The 14933-nt window shown below is 37.5% G+C and overlaps 1 protein-coding gene across 1 annotated transcript in view; it reads left to right on the forward strand.

The window, feature by feature from the left end:
* The window catches only part of LOC113192964 (antigen WC1.1-like), a 186353-nt gene that overhangs the window by 104054 nt on the left and 67366 nt on the right, over positions 1 to 14933 (forward strand). The gene's annotated exons all lie outside the window — the stretch shown is intronic.

The raw sequence follows: 14933 nt of genomic DNA on the forward strand, positions 1-14933 counted from the left end.
CTGTATTGGAGAATGAAAAGTTCTGAATAAGTGAGTGTCTTACCCTTGGGGGAGTAGGAAATGAACAGTCCAAGGAGGACAGAGAGGTTCTTTCACAGACCCTGAGTGTTCAAAATAGCTGCAAATGATGGGCTTCATTTGTCTTCCTTCTTGTAAACTTCAAATATTATCCTTTCCTTTCTCAATTCTCTTTCTTGATAAGATGGGTTTGTTACAGGATGATTCCTTACAATCAATCTTCATAATTTTGTTTCTCTAATTTACTATTTTGGGGATTACACATAAATTACCATGTACACCCAGTTTGAAGGACTTTTCAAAAGACATGCAAAAATGAGGCTCTATTTTTCTCAGTTTAATTGAGTGTTTATATATGTATAGCCAGAGATATTTTTGCACTGGGTTAATATGTTTATGGGCACGGGGCTGGGATTGAACACCTCACAGGAGAATTTTGGATTACTGCAAAGTTGTAATTCTCCTTTCCAGATTCAGACTTCAGAATTCTTAACACATTGGCAGGAAAAACCAGAGAACTGTGAATGAAATGCTCTGAGTCACAGGCTTTCCTTATTACTACAGTAGATTCTCTCTACGTTTCCTTTTAAAAGCAACATCTGTATAAACTCATACTTAGGAAGGTTAATGTAACCCAGCCCTGGCTAATCAATGTTGAATACCATAAAATATTAATGCATGTTTATTATGGTAAGATATCATGTAGTTTAGGTCCAGGATATTTATTCAGTGATCTCCCACAAATAACACTGAGTAAACTGCTATTCACACACCAAACTAGCTTGATAAGAGACAATAAACCAGGTGAGTACCTGTTTTAGTATATTAAAAAGAAAGACATATTCAAAAGGGAGAAAGATTAAAAGTTTCCAACCTCAAGCAGCCCAGCATGAAGATAGATGCATCCTTCTTGGGGACTGGAAAAGAAATTAAGCTCAGGCCATGGACTTAAAATCTGGGACAAGTCCTGCCAGAATGAAACCTGGTACCCTGAACTGTCCAACACTGGTTGCTATACCAGTGTGTTAAGACTGAGAATCTGGAACTGTGTTTAGTCAGGTAGCAAAGAGACTGTCTCCACCACCACTCCTCCAAAGCTCCCTTGGCAGAGGGGGAAGCAAGACTCCACTTGCTAAGGAGCAGGGCACAAGGCTGGCACAGGACTTTGTCTTGGAGCTCAGTGCCAGGCCCACCATGGTGATACTCAGCACTCTGTAGGAATTAGGGACAGAGCTCACAGGCAGAGCAAGACCTATGTGCTGGTGCAACAGACTCAAGAAGAACCTGTGGCTGGTTGCAGGAGTCTTGGTCCGTCAGTCCACATCAACAGTAGGCAGCTCATAGCACTGAGGGCCTTGGTCCCTCCCCAGTTCTATGTTGCTTTGGCAGGCTGTGGCCTTAGTGTGTGACAGCATTGCAGTGTTGGTGGCCATAGGACCACCCTTTTCTTTGCTTCCCAAAGCCCCAGACAGCACACTATGAATAAAGTAGAGAGTTAAGTCTCTGTTTGGGGCTAAAAATTTAATTGGGCACCTAGATTTGACCTGGAGACTTGGGCTCTTTACATATTATAATACAGCTCCCAAAGAGAAAGATAGAGTCTCAAGCAATCAAAAAGAAACAAACACATAGGAATGGCCTAATTCACCTGATGACAAGTTTCTCACAGTAAACATATAGACCAGAGTAAGTGCCATGAGATTTTCATAGACCTGAAAGTAAAACCTGCCAATCAAAAATTCAGAACACAGCAAAACTATCTTTTACAGACAAAGGAAATATAAAGACATCATAAGAGGGCCCTCCCAAAAATAATTACCATATGATATAGCAATCCATGGCTGAGCATATATCCAAAGGAAATAAAATCAGGATGAAGAGATAGCTATACACCAGTGCTTATGGTAGTACTACCGACAGTAGCTAAGAAATGGAATTAAGTGCTTAAGACCTTGGGTGTAAGGTGGGGAGGGAATCTACATTTGTGTGAATCCTAAGTGTCCATCAACTGATAAATGGATAAATAAAATGAAGTAAATTTACACAAAGCAATACTCTGTAGGACAAAAAAAAAAGAATGAAATCCTTTTATTTACTACAGCATGCATTGACCTGGAGATCATTATGTTTTGTGGAATAACTCAGGCAAAGAAAGAAGAGTGCCTTATAATCACACTATATGTCAAATCTAAAAGAGTTGACCATAACGAATTTGAGGCTGGAATTGTGATAACCACAGGCTGGAAAGTACAGAGGATGGAAATAGAAGGCTTCAGATTGATAAATGAATAAGAGTTTTTGCTTAGATAGGAGCAAGAAGTTCTGATGTACCACTGCACAGGAGGGTGACTATAGAAAAAATAATAAACTACATTTCAAAAAGCCATAAGAAAGCATTTGGAAGTTCTCAAGAAAAATAAATAAAGTGTGAGGAAACAAAGATAACAAAATGTATACATACACAAGCACATCTATTTACCCATTGAAATTTATACTATTTGTGTTTTTAGGTATCAGTTCAAATAAATTTAAGGAAACAAAAAGAAAATGAGAAGAAAAGTGGGGGAAGATTATATAGTTTACATCTGATGGGTTCAATGATACAAGAAAAGTACATTGGGAGGTAAATTTGAAAACAATGGGAACAAGGAGACAAACCAAATTTTTTGAAGACGGAGAAAGCTTACAGTATCTGGTGGATGGCAACACAAGGGTGACAAAGAGCACATAAGGATTATCTGAGTCGTGCTTAAGAATCTAGGTGTAAGTTGCGGGGGGAATCTGTTTACATTTGTGTGAATCCTGTACACATTAGCTGTACAAAGTGAGAAAAATTATTTGCAAATGTGGCTCACAGTTGTGGCACTGAGGTCAGAATAGGTGAAGAAAAGTTCCCATGAATGACACATTTTTGAGAAAATCAAAACATTCTCAAGGAAGCAATGTGTTTATGTAGCAAAAGATCAGACGAGGGAAAACCTGACTATAATTTTCAATTTGCTTCAAGGAGAATGATTCATGTAATTCAATATACTTCTGCAGATGGAATTTTTCTTTCTTTTTCTATCCAGGTCTCATAAAATTTTTCCTATAACTTGAAACTTTATGTCCTCACTAGATGTGAACCTTCACAAAGATAAGAATATTATTTCCCTGAAATATACATATCCAGAACCAAAACAAAACCAAAAATGTTTCATGCCAAATGAACATGCCAAGTTTTGGTATGTTTTGAATAAGAAAACATAGAAGGAGACTCTCAAAATAGCCTTTATATACATATTTCCTACATTAGGACTATGAAGGAAGTTTAGATTGTGTCTTCTTTGAAGACCTCTCTGCCTCATTTTTATCCTTTTCCAGTCAGAGGCATTTTTAACCCTACTGGGCCTCCAGTGGCCACTCTCTTTTTCCCTGCTGTGCCTTGATGGGCAGGTCATGATGCCACCTCTGGCTTTCAAAGTGACTGGGAAGCCCAATGGTACAAGGAAAGTTTGGTCTTTGAGGAAGATACTTGGAATTTATGGATTTCTGCCTGGCCAGATACAATGACTGATGGAGACATTCCCATGTACTCTGTTTAGGGTGACGCAGTTCTGTGCCCTAAACAGAATAGTAGGATTGTGGAGTGATAGACGAGAAGATCGGTGGGTACAGAAATGAGGCTTATGGACTCAACATTGAATATTATATTTAAATTTTATGTTTCAAAAAAGCCTCAGTTAGTAGATTTGCTTCATGTTATGTCTCAAAATTCAAAAGAAGAAGCTTCTGATATAAATACTATTTAAAACTCAGAGGGAGAGATGCATGTCAATTATTTCAAGAGACTTGAAAAATGACCATTCTGGGTAAATTCTACCAATTTAGACCTCTTAAATAATGTTCAAGCCTTCATATAGGTTTTCCTCATGATTCAAGAAGAAGGTCTATTCTGAATAAATAATTGATAATTATGTGTTCATACTCTAGTGGCCCAAATGAATCAACTTCAACATTCAGACCTCTGGGATTTTGTGACTATAGACTGTTCAGATTGAATAATAGGTTCCATATGGCATAATAATTTTTTGTTTTGTTTGTTTTGGTTTTTTGGGGGGGTACTGGAGATTAAACTCAGGGGTGCTTAATCATTGAGCCACATCCCCAGCCCTTTTTGATATTTTATTTAAAGACAGTGTCTCACTAAGTTGCTTAGAGTGTCACTTTTCTGAGGCTGGCTTTGAATTTATGATCCTCCTGCCTCAGTCTCCTGAGCCACTGGGATTACAGGCATATGCCACTGCATCCTGCACACATTAGTTTTATTTGAACATATACTTTGTATAAGCCAGAAATGTGCACAGAAAAGTAGACAATAAAATGGTAGTACTATTTACCTCAACCATCTGGTAATGCAGATGAGTAAGGGAAATCATTTTTATCTCCAAATCCCTTTATACTATCGACATATTACCAAAACTGGTATGTATTTTTGCAAATAGAAGTAATGAGGATTTCTAAACCACTATGATATAAGAAATGCCTACTTAGCTGAAGAACTATGTAGACCATAAAAATACCTACATCTGGAATCAATGGATCTGGATTTACAGAAGAATGTATACCTGCTCCTGAACCACACTTTGACTATTCCATTTATATTTCTATTTGTATTTTATATATTTTATATATTTATATTATATATATTTTGACTATTCTATTTATATTTTATATATTAAATGCAACCGAGTAATTCAACCCCTAAGAATAACAAGTGGGGATCATCTCTGTGTAGATGGTAGCTGACTCTAATTTGTACATCAAGTATTTTTAAAAATAAAATGATTAAAGGATTCTGGATGTATATTAGTTCATTAAAAATGCCTAGAAAATTATAAATAATTAATATAGTTTTAAAGATGAATTAAAATACTGTTGAGTTTGCAACAATACTGCCCTCTGAACACCTCAGGATCTGTTCAGCACAATGACAGATGCTCAGTTAATTGTATGAGTACATGTACTGAATGAATTTTGCTCTTCACCCCCTCAGACTACAGTTGGATTAGGTTTCTCTGACCTGTAATGAGTAGAAGAGTAAAGGTGAAATCTGAATTGGATGATCTATTTCTTTATTTGAAATGTTTCTATTTTCATTAATGAAAATTATGCAAAAGTTCTTCACAAAGTTTTGATATTGCAATAGAAATATCAATATTTTCTTAGTCCAGTGCCTAAGAAAAACATTCCCATATAACATTTCAACTGAATAACTCTATAATCAGGTATTCCACTGAATTCTATCAGATAGAACTCAAAATTAATGTTATTCTACCTTTATTGAGACATTCTATATCTTGGGAGCTAGAAATATATCATATACAATGAAAAACAAGAAAATGAAAAAGAAGTAGTGTTTCTGCAGACAAATTTGTGTATCTAATTGATCCAGAACTATAATCAGTCATGCACAACTCATGGTGGTGACGGTGTTAATCCCTAGTGTGGAGATATAACTGAGTGGAAACCAGAATTTACGCAGAAAAAGATCTGGATGCATCCACAGGCAGAGACTATAGTGATAGTTTCTTTTCTGGAGACTGATTTTTATTGTTCCTGTCACTGGACACCAATATTGATAGCTGATTTTTATGATGCCCTGCAGAAGTCTCATGCTTTTTAAAACATAACATCCTAAAGTAGAGTGATTTCATTTTGAAATTTTGTATTTTTATTGTGACTTTCTAAGTAAGGTAGATTGTCATCACTCCTCTGTAATAATGATATAAAATAAAATGACCTTGTAGTCACAAGGTCACAAATCCACACTTGATATTAATACATCAGTTTCAGAGAGAAGTGAAAGTATTCTAATTATAATGCTTTAAGTAAAAATTTTAATAAAATTGATTAATGCTTTGATGTTTGTTCCATTTTGAATATCTACTTTGGAAAAATAAACACTGATCATATTATTCTCTTCAGCAAGATTTCTCTGCAGAACTTCTTCACCACATAAACTTACTATTACATAACTTTTCCATACTTGTGGTGGGATGCCTGCCCAAAGGTCTAAACCTACACTTGAAACCCCTTCTTGATCAGCTTTGATAGAGATCTAATGGCTTCTTCCAACTCTACTTATTAATAACAAAATAATCCCTCAAAACAAAATAAAACAAAAAGGAAAAAAAGCTCAAATCTCTTGACAAATTCTTTTTTTAACTTCTTATCATTCTTCTAAATTCCCTGTCTTCATTAATAGGAAATATGATGTAAAGAACCCTGATTATTTTAGTCAAGATAACCTGGATTCATCTCATTCTCACACTATTTACTGGACTCTTTCCTCATGCCTAAATGGGAAATAAATATAAATGTTCAATTTTTTATACATATTAAATTTTTTTCACTCATTAACAAATGTTAACTTAGTTGGAATTTTTAATGAATAAAGTTTTTGAGAAGAAAATAGTGAAAATTAAGCCTAGTCTTTTTCTACTTGATTTCAAATTCAGTGGGTAGATATAGCTCCTATAAAAACGGAGGTAGAAGAGACAGATATATAAGCAAACACACAGGTATCTTTTTAATATGAAGGATAATATGTTCATACAGAATAAAATAAAAACACACATATTACAACCACACAAACACACACATACTCAAACACAAACACACATAAATATGATATATATGTTATATATAGATACATATAAAGATAGATAGATAGATCTTTATTTATTGAGTCAATCATTCAGAACTGACCTTTTAAAAATCTCCTCATAAAGTTGTGTTCACACATTTGCTCAAGAAATTCACATTTTGGTACCAACTATTGAACACCTTCACCACATCCTGGGGGAAAAGAAAGCTCTCAAGCATTGCCTGTGACATGTAGCTCCCAATTCCAAGACAAGGTACTCATTTTGTTACTTACTTTCTTCCATAGGATTTGTGCGTTTGGATGGAGAAGGTGGACCCTGCTCTGGGCGAGTGGAAGTGAATTCTGGAGAAGGTTGGATTCCAGTATCTGATGGGAATTTCACCTTCCCCATAGCCCAGGTCATCTGTGCAGAGCTGGGGTGTGGCAAGGCTGCACCTGTCTTAGGGAACCTGCCCTTCAGAGAGGACAGTGAACAGGTCTGGGCTGAAGAGTTCCAGTGTAAAGGACAGGAGCCTGGGCTCTGGTTCTGCCCCAGAGTGCCCTGTCCTGGAGGAAGGTGTCCCCTCAGAGGGGCTGTGCAAGTTGTCTGCTCAGGTGAGACCCACATCAGAACTTTAACCTCCCTATGCACTCTGTGGGGAGTAAGAAAAATATGGGATGTAGCTAAAACCCTGTCTTCTACCAGGATACACAGATGTTCGGCTCATGAAAAATGGCAGCTCTCAGTGTGAGGGTCAAGTGGAGATGAAGACCTCTGGAGGATGGAGAACACTCTGTGCCTCCCACTGGAATATGGCCAATGCCAATGTAGTTTGCCATCAGCTGGGCTGTGGAGTCGCCATCTCCACCCCAAAGGGAGCATACTTTGTGGAAGGAGGAGATGAGATCTGGAGAGACCAAGTCCACTGCTCAGGGTCTGAGTCCTTCTTGTGGAATTGTCCTGTGACTTCCCTGGGTGTTCCTGCCTGTGCCCATGGAAACACAGCCTCTGTGGTCTGCTCAGGTAAGAGAGGGCAGGGCTGGCTGGTATTCAGTTTTCTCATTGAGTGACATGGCTCTAAGAGCAGACAGTGTGGAAAGCTGACTTCAAAAACGAGACATTCTGTGGTAAAATAGGATTCCTCTCAATTATCATTCATCTTTCTGGCCCTGTCAAGTGGTATTAAAAGCAATGTTTTTAAGTAAGCCTTTTTATTTATTCAAATTTATGGACAACGATGTATAACAATGAACAACAGCTCTGTCAGGTTCCTTACCCTGGACAGAGAACATTAGAATCTCCCAGAAGTAACCTGCACATCCCTGCAATCACTGTGCCCTCCTCCCTGCAAAGAAGACCACCGTAACTTCTGCTGCCAAAGAAAAATTTTGTCAGCTTTTGACTTTTATGTAAAGTCATGCCACATCTTTTCGACTACTTTGAATCCACATTGCACTTAGAATTCACTCATTTTGTGTTTGTAGCAGAGCTTCATTTCTTTTTATTGCTGTTTTCTACTGAATGACCACATGACCACATATTAATACATTCACGTGATATTGAGATTTGATGCTTGTTGACTTCTCAAATAATGATACTACCTATTATCATGACAATAGCTTTTGGTCAAATATGTATGTATTTGTATATGGTTTTTAACTCTTGTCCTTTTACTTTCACTCTCTTTAATATGGTCTTCTTTCAAATGTCAAGTATTGTTCTTAATGAAGCACAGCTTATCAACATTTTTGTACACTAAATAGAACTTTTCTACCATAAGATCATAAAGATATTTGCTAACGGTGTGTTATACATGTTTAATTACTTTTCTTTTGCATGTAATTGTTATACTTTATGGTTGATATTGTAAGGGTGTGTATGATGTGAAGAAATTGGCTCCAGCCTTTATTTAAAGGAGAGTACATTAATGGCAGGAATAAGGATCTGGCAGGTGGAGTCTTTCTTCATGGTGGCTTGCAATTAACAGGTTGATTGGAATCTTGGCAAGCCCCACCCATCTCTGAGAGGTTATGTGGCTATGTGGCTCCAGCAAGTCACCCCATCTCCTGTGCTGTGTGGAACCTATGGCAAATCTAGGTAGGAATTCTCATGCATTGGGCAGTCTTAATAGCAGGAGTGCCACTGAGAGTTCCCAGACTTTCCTACCCACTTGCTTCCATGCCAATTGGGGTCATGCACATTTCATGGGTGAATTCTGAGATTCAAACATAATGGATGAGTTGAAATAAGTCTACAAAATATGAATGAATGAATTCTACAAAATGAATACTGGATAGAGATTACTTGATTCAGTTCTTGCAATCTTGTTTCAAAGGCATATGTAAGGAAGCCTGCAATCATAGCAATTTATGAAAAAAGTATCAGAGAGACTGAACAGAGAATATGGGAGCATGAAGCTATACTCTAATAAACTTTCCAAGCAATTGGGTAATGCAGTCTTGTTATATTAATTAAACTGTATTTCCTTATTAAGAGGTTGAATGTTTCTACCACAGTTATTGTACTCATGCCATGCATAAGGTTGAATGACATGAGGCATGGTAGGTGCTGTAGAAACATGTGCATTGAGTAAGAGAAAATTCATATTTAAGTTCAGAACTAAAGAAGGAGTAAAGGTCCAATGCAGGAAGAAGTAGAGCATTTGGTCAGGGTAAATACTGAGGTGGGAGGAGCATAGTGACCTTGATAAATCCCATCATGAGCAGAGCAGGAGAAGGGTGGGAAAGAGATGCATGATTAGTATATAGAGCTAGAGGCCTCTCCAAAGAAAAAGTATAGGAAGAGCTGGAGGCCTCTCCAAAGCATGGGCCCAACAAAAATCCTGTTTAAAAGCTGTTATTCTTCTCATCTGATATATCATGGAGGAGTGCTGTGAGATGAGGAACCTTGACTACCCTTATTTTCACCTTGAATTTATCTCCTCACAATCCCAGAGGTCTTGGTTGATACTACCTCCTTTGAGCCTTTATCCATATGCTACTGCAAACTAATATGCCCACATGTTCTGCATTTTCCTTTCAACATATGTTTCTTTTCTTTTTCTGGCCAACTCATTGAATATTTCTATTTTCAACAATTTATTTTCTTTTATTCCATATTCAGCTATTTGAAATTTGCCCCATGTAAGTTGGTGCCTCTCTCCAGTCTGGTCACTCCCCCTCATCCAGGAAGGCTGAAGTACTAGGCTCACCAGGCTCCTCTGTCTCCTGTTCCTGGTGCTGCCAGCATCCTTGAACACAACTGAGATAACATCCTGGCCTCTCCATTAATGACTTTCGCCCTTTGAAGCACTCCTTCACACCCCATCTCCTTTTATGGCCACACTATTGACCATCACTAACTGTCCAGCTTGAGATCTTGATTGCATTGTTTATTTCCCTAACTATTGCCTCTTCTCTTTATGGCATATATTCTTGGTGCTTCTTTTCCATATAATTCATCATTATGCAAACTCCAAATGTTTTCCCTTATCAGTTTCCCAGTTTTCCACTCTTCTCGTGGTTGTACATGTTCTTCTTACCCTGATTAGACTACATGATGTCCCATTATTATCCTCCTCCTTCAAGTACACTCAACTCCCTGGTTTCTCTCAGTCAAAGACAAGAATAATATTACCTCTCAGTTAACACTATCATGGGATTAATTCACTGATTAGGTTGAGACTCTCATAACCCAGTCATTTCTCTTCTAAAACTTCTTGCATTGTCTCATCAGAAGCTTTTGGAGGACACCTCACATCCAAACCATAAGTCCACCAAGTCTTGAGCAGAGCTAGGTCATGGCTACGTTAAGGTACAAACTCACTCAAGTGGCTGAAGGTGTAGCTCAGTGGCAAAGCACATCCAACATGTTTGAGGCTCTTGGTTTAATCACCATCATACCTCAGAAAGAAGAAATGAATAACAGCAGTATTTAACACGTAAACATAAATCAGCTATATAAATACAGTAATAATCAAACACACTAATAACAACTAAAAATAGATAAAGTAAATAGATAAAGGAAGAATAAATATGGAATGAACAAAAATGTAAATTAATAAAAGGAAAATTAATTTAAAAAGAAAGAAAAATACAAAGAGAAAAAGAGAAATAAAAAACTAAGAAGAAAATTATTTTATTAAAAAAAAGATGAGAAAGAGAAAAATCCATTTAAGGAATTTTTAAAATGCACTAAATACATAATAGTAAGGAAAATATAAAACTTTATAAATTGAAAAAGAAAAAAATTACTTAAAATTCCTTCCATACAAAATACTTGCATGCAGAGAACTCTTTCCTGCTCATTTAACATTTAAATCCACCAGATATGTGGGGTTAGTAGACTAAAAATGAAACCAGTTGCTGTTCCTTTGAGTTCCCATCAAAGTGAGCTAGAATTTAGTTTGAAATGCTGGCTGTACTTTGCTCCTCATTTCCTGCCATGGAGGTAAATGGAATATTGATGGGTCAGGCCATAATCATGTTGGAGGGGTTCTGTTTGCAAACGTAGGGACATAGCAAAAGTCAAAGGCATCACAAGCCCTTCCTTCAGTAGTTTGTGGCGTAGGCACACACTACACCAAAGACCTCAGGCCCATGGGGGCATGCCCAGTGCCCTAGTCATGGCGAATCCCTGGAACGCCTATAAAAAGTGGTGTAAGCAATCAAACCACTGAGCTCCACCTTAGAGGTGGACATAGAAATGGATTGAATCACAAAATGTGGTCTCTGAGCCATCAGACATGGCCTCCATGTGCAACTGTATAAGACTGGAATCACTCCTCTTCACATAGAGATGAACCACATATCAATGAGACCTCAAGTCCCTTCTGTGCCACTATCTCAGTGTGTTTCTGTCAGTCACTTTTCCTGAGACTGAGGTGGTCACTCTTCCACCCTGTCACTGTGGAAGAATCACCCAGAGATACTGAAGTATGATTAATCCAAATTTTATAATCCCAGCACAGTTTAGCCCCTACAATGTGTCCCTTCTCAAGATGGCCCCCACTTATAGCACTCTGAGAACTTGCTGAGCAATATGATCAATTCCTTCTCTAAGGCTTCCTTGTTCTGCAAGAGAAGTCCTTCTCAGAACAACTCCCCAAACTTGATCTTAAGCTTGTAAGAATCATGTGTGTCTCCCACAGATAAGATAGTTGAAGTTGTAAATTGCCTGTACTTTTCTCTGGCAAAGCCTTGTAATGCTTCTCCATATCATTAACATTTCTCATCATTTCTGTATTGGTTCCCAGTGTTCTTCCTCTTTCTCTTCTCAGAATACAGTTTCCCCTGTGTTCCCTGCCTCTTTTTACTTACAGAGTCACAAAGGTACTTCTATTCTGCTATTTGCCTCCTCATCAAGGACTCCTTACAGGAAGTCCAAGAACAGACTAGATATATTTGAGGGTAAAGTAACATTCTAGGATTCCTGGTGGCATTTGGGCAATGTCACTACTTTGACATCATCTATTTGGGGAGGTTGCCCAACCTACAAATTAATTTTCCATGTTTGAACTATGAAGCCTAAACTCATTAGTAAAATATATTGCATTAACTCTGATTTGTCTTATGATCCATTCATTTTTCAGTCTTAATGGCTATCTAATTGCATTTTTTTCCTGGATTCATGGCGTCAACGGAAACACCTGATGATCTCATCCCCATTTCCTACTCCATCCCCTGTGCTCTCATCCTTCCAAATCTCAGGCCATGGGTACTCAAGTGTATGTATTTTATGAGGAAATCAATTCAGATACTGGCCTATTATACTAAATCTTAGAAATCATTAAGAAAATACACTTTGAGCTACTCCATTTCTTCAATTGTTTTGTCACATCATATGCAGAAATCTACCAATAACAAGTTTTACTCTGATCAGATCTACAAAATAACTTCTACCTAAGACTACTCACTTGATTACATTGTATTTTATTCCATTTCTTAATTTTTCACAATTAATTCTCCAACATGTTATGGTAGAAATTGAGACCTAGCTGCTGCCCTAGTATAATGGATGATCCATATCTTACACAGTAACCTCTTCATTCTGAAAGTAATTCTGCAAACTGCTTGGTGGGGGAGAGAGTACCACATGACAAGAGAACCCCTCTCACTCTCTTTGTAAAAACAACCATTGACATGATTCTTTCTCCTCAGAGACTCCACAGCTCCGCCTGGTGGACGGGGGCAGTCGTTGTGCAGGCAGAGTGGAGATCCTTCACCAGCATTCCTGGGGCACTGTCTGTCACAATAGCTGGGACCTGAATGATGCGAATGTGTTGTGCAGACAAATGAACTGTGGAGTGGCCTTGAATGCCTTGCTCTATGCACAATTTGGAGAGGGATCAGGGCCCATCTGGCTGACAGACATGGCTTGCACAGGGGAGGAGGACTCCTTATGGAATTGCCCTGCCCTGGTCTGGGAAAATAACAACTGCGGGCACTCTAAAGATGCAGGAGTCATCTGCTCAGGTATGGTCAGTGCATTCTCCACTACCTAAAAGAATGGAAATTGCCAGGAAATAGTGTCTGATCCCTGGGGGAATGGGAGATGAATTGTCCAGAGAGGACTAAGAGGTCATTCCCTCAATTAGTGGAATCAAGGATAGCAGCAAATGATGGGTTTCATTTATAAAATGAAATTTTATAAGTTTCATTTTGTCTTGTAAATCTCTAATAGTGTCATTTCACTACTCACCACTATTGTATGACAAGATATTTTTTGTAGAGTATTTCAACTTAAAATCAATCTGCATAATTTTGTTTCTCTAATTTACTATTTTTAAGATTAGCACACAAGTTAGCATACACACTCTGTTTGCAGTGATTTTCAAAGAACAAACAATAATGAGGCCCTACTTTCCTCGGTTGAATTGAGTGTTTGTAACGTAGAGTCATAGATATTTTTGCACTGGGTTAGTAGGTATATAGGCACAGGGATTAAACACATCACAAGGGAATTTATGGGCTACTGGAAAGTTGCAATTCTCCTTTCCAGATTCAAATATCACAATTCTTAGTTTATTGGTAGGAAGGGCCAGAGAACTGTGAGTAAAATGTTGTGAGTCACAATCCTTCCATCAGTACTACAGTAGATTCTCTCTACACTTCTGTTTCAAGCAATTTCTGTATAAACTCATATTGGGAGGTAAATTTAACACTGTGCTCCTAGATCAATGTTGAAAGCAATAAAATATTAATGCATGTTTTTTATGGTAAGAGATTATGTAATTTAGGACTCAGATAGTTATTAAGTGATCTCCCACAAATATACCACATAAACAGTTTTTCACACACCAAACAACTTGATAGGAGAAAATTAACCCAGTATATGAAAAGAAAAGAAACCAGGTAAGTGCCTGCTTTTATGATGATAAATATAAAAAGGAGTACTGAAGGAGAAGGGAAAATAGGAGTTGCCCTTTCCCGTAATCCAAGCAGCCCAGCGTGAAGGAAGATGCATCCTTCTTGGGGAGTCTCAAGCAATCAGAAGAAATAAACAACACATTAGGTTGTCCTAACTTACTTTACAGTGAACTTCTCAACAGGAAATATGTAGACCAGAAGTGAGTGCCATGAAATTTTCATAGAACCAAGGGAAAAATCTGCCAATCAAAAATACAGAATACGGCAAAACTGTCCTTTACAGAGAAATACAAAGACATTATCAGATAACTCCATAAAAAGTTAACATATAATGCAGCAATTCACTGCTGAGCATATATCCAAAGGAAATGAAATTAGGATGTTGAAAAGACATCTGTACTCCCATGTTTATGGCAGCGCTACTGATAGTAGCTAGGAAAGGGAAACAATGTAAGTGTCCATCAACTAATACAGGGATACAATGAAGTACATTTACATAATGGAATACTCTTCATCCAAAAAAAGTGAAAAATAAAAAGGAATGAAATATTTTATTTGCTGCAGCATGCATGGCCTGAAGATCATTAAGTTAAGTGAAATTAATCAGGCAAAGAAGGACAAGGGTCTTCTGATCTCACTATACATTGAATCTGAAAGAGTTGACCTCATAAAAGCTCAGAACATTAGACTAGAATTTGATTACCATAACCTGGAACGTGTAGGGGCTAGAAATGGAAAGCTTTCAATTGATCAATTAGTAATAGCCTTTACTTAGATAGGAACAAGAAGTTCTGGTGCACCATTGCACAGTAGGAAGACTATAGATAACAGTAATGAACTTTTTTTCAAAAAGCCAAAAGAGAGCATATTAGAAATACATACATCAAGAGATCTATTTACTCTATTAATAGGTATACTA

This window comes from Urocitellus parryii, chromosome 5, assembly GCF_045843805.1.
Source record: "Urocitellus parryii isolate mUroPar1 chromosome 5, mUroPar1.hap1, whole genome shotgun sequence".
NCBI lineage: Eukaryota > Metazoa > Chordata > Mammalia > Rodentia > Sciuridae > Urocitellus > Urocitellus parryii.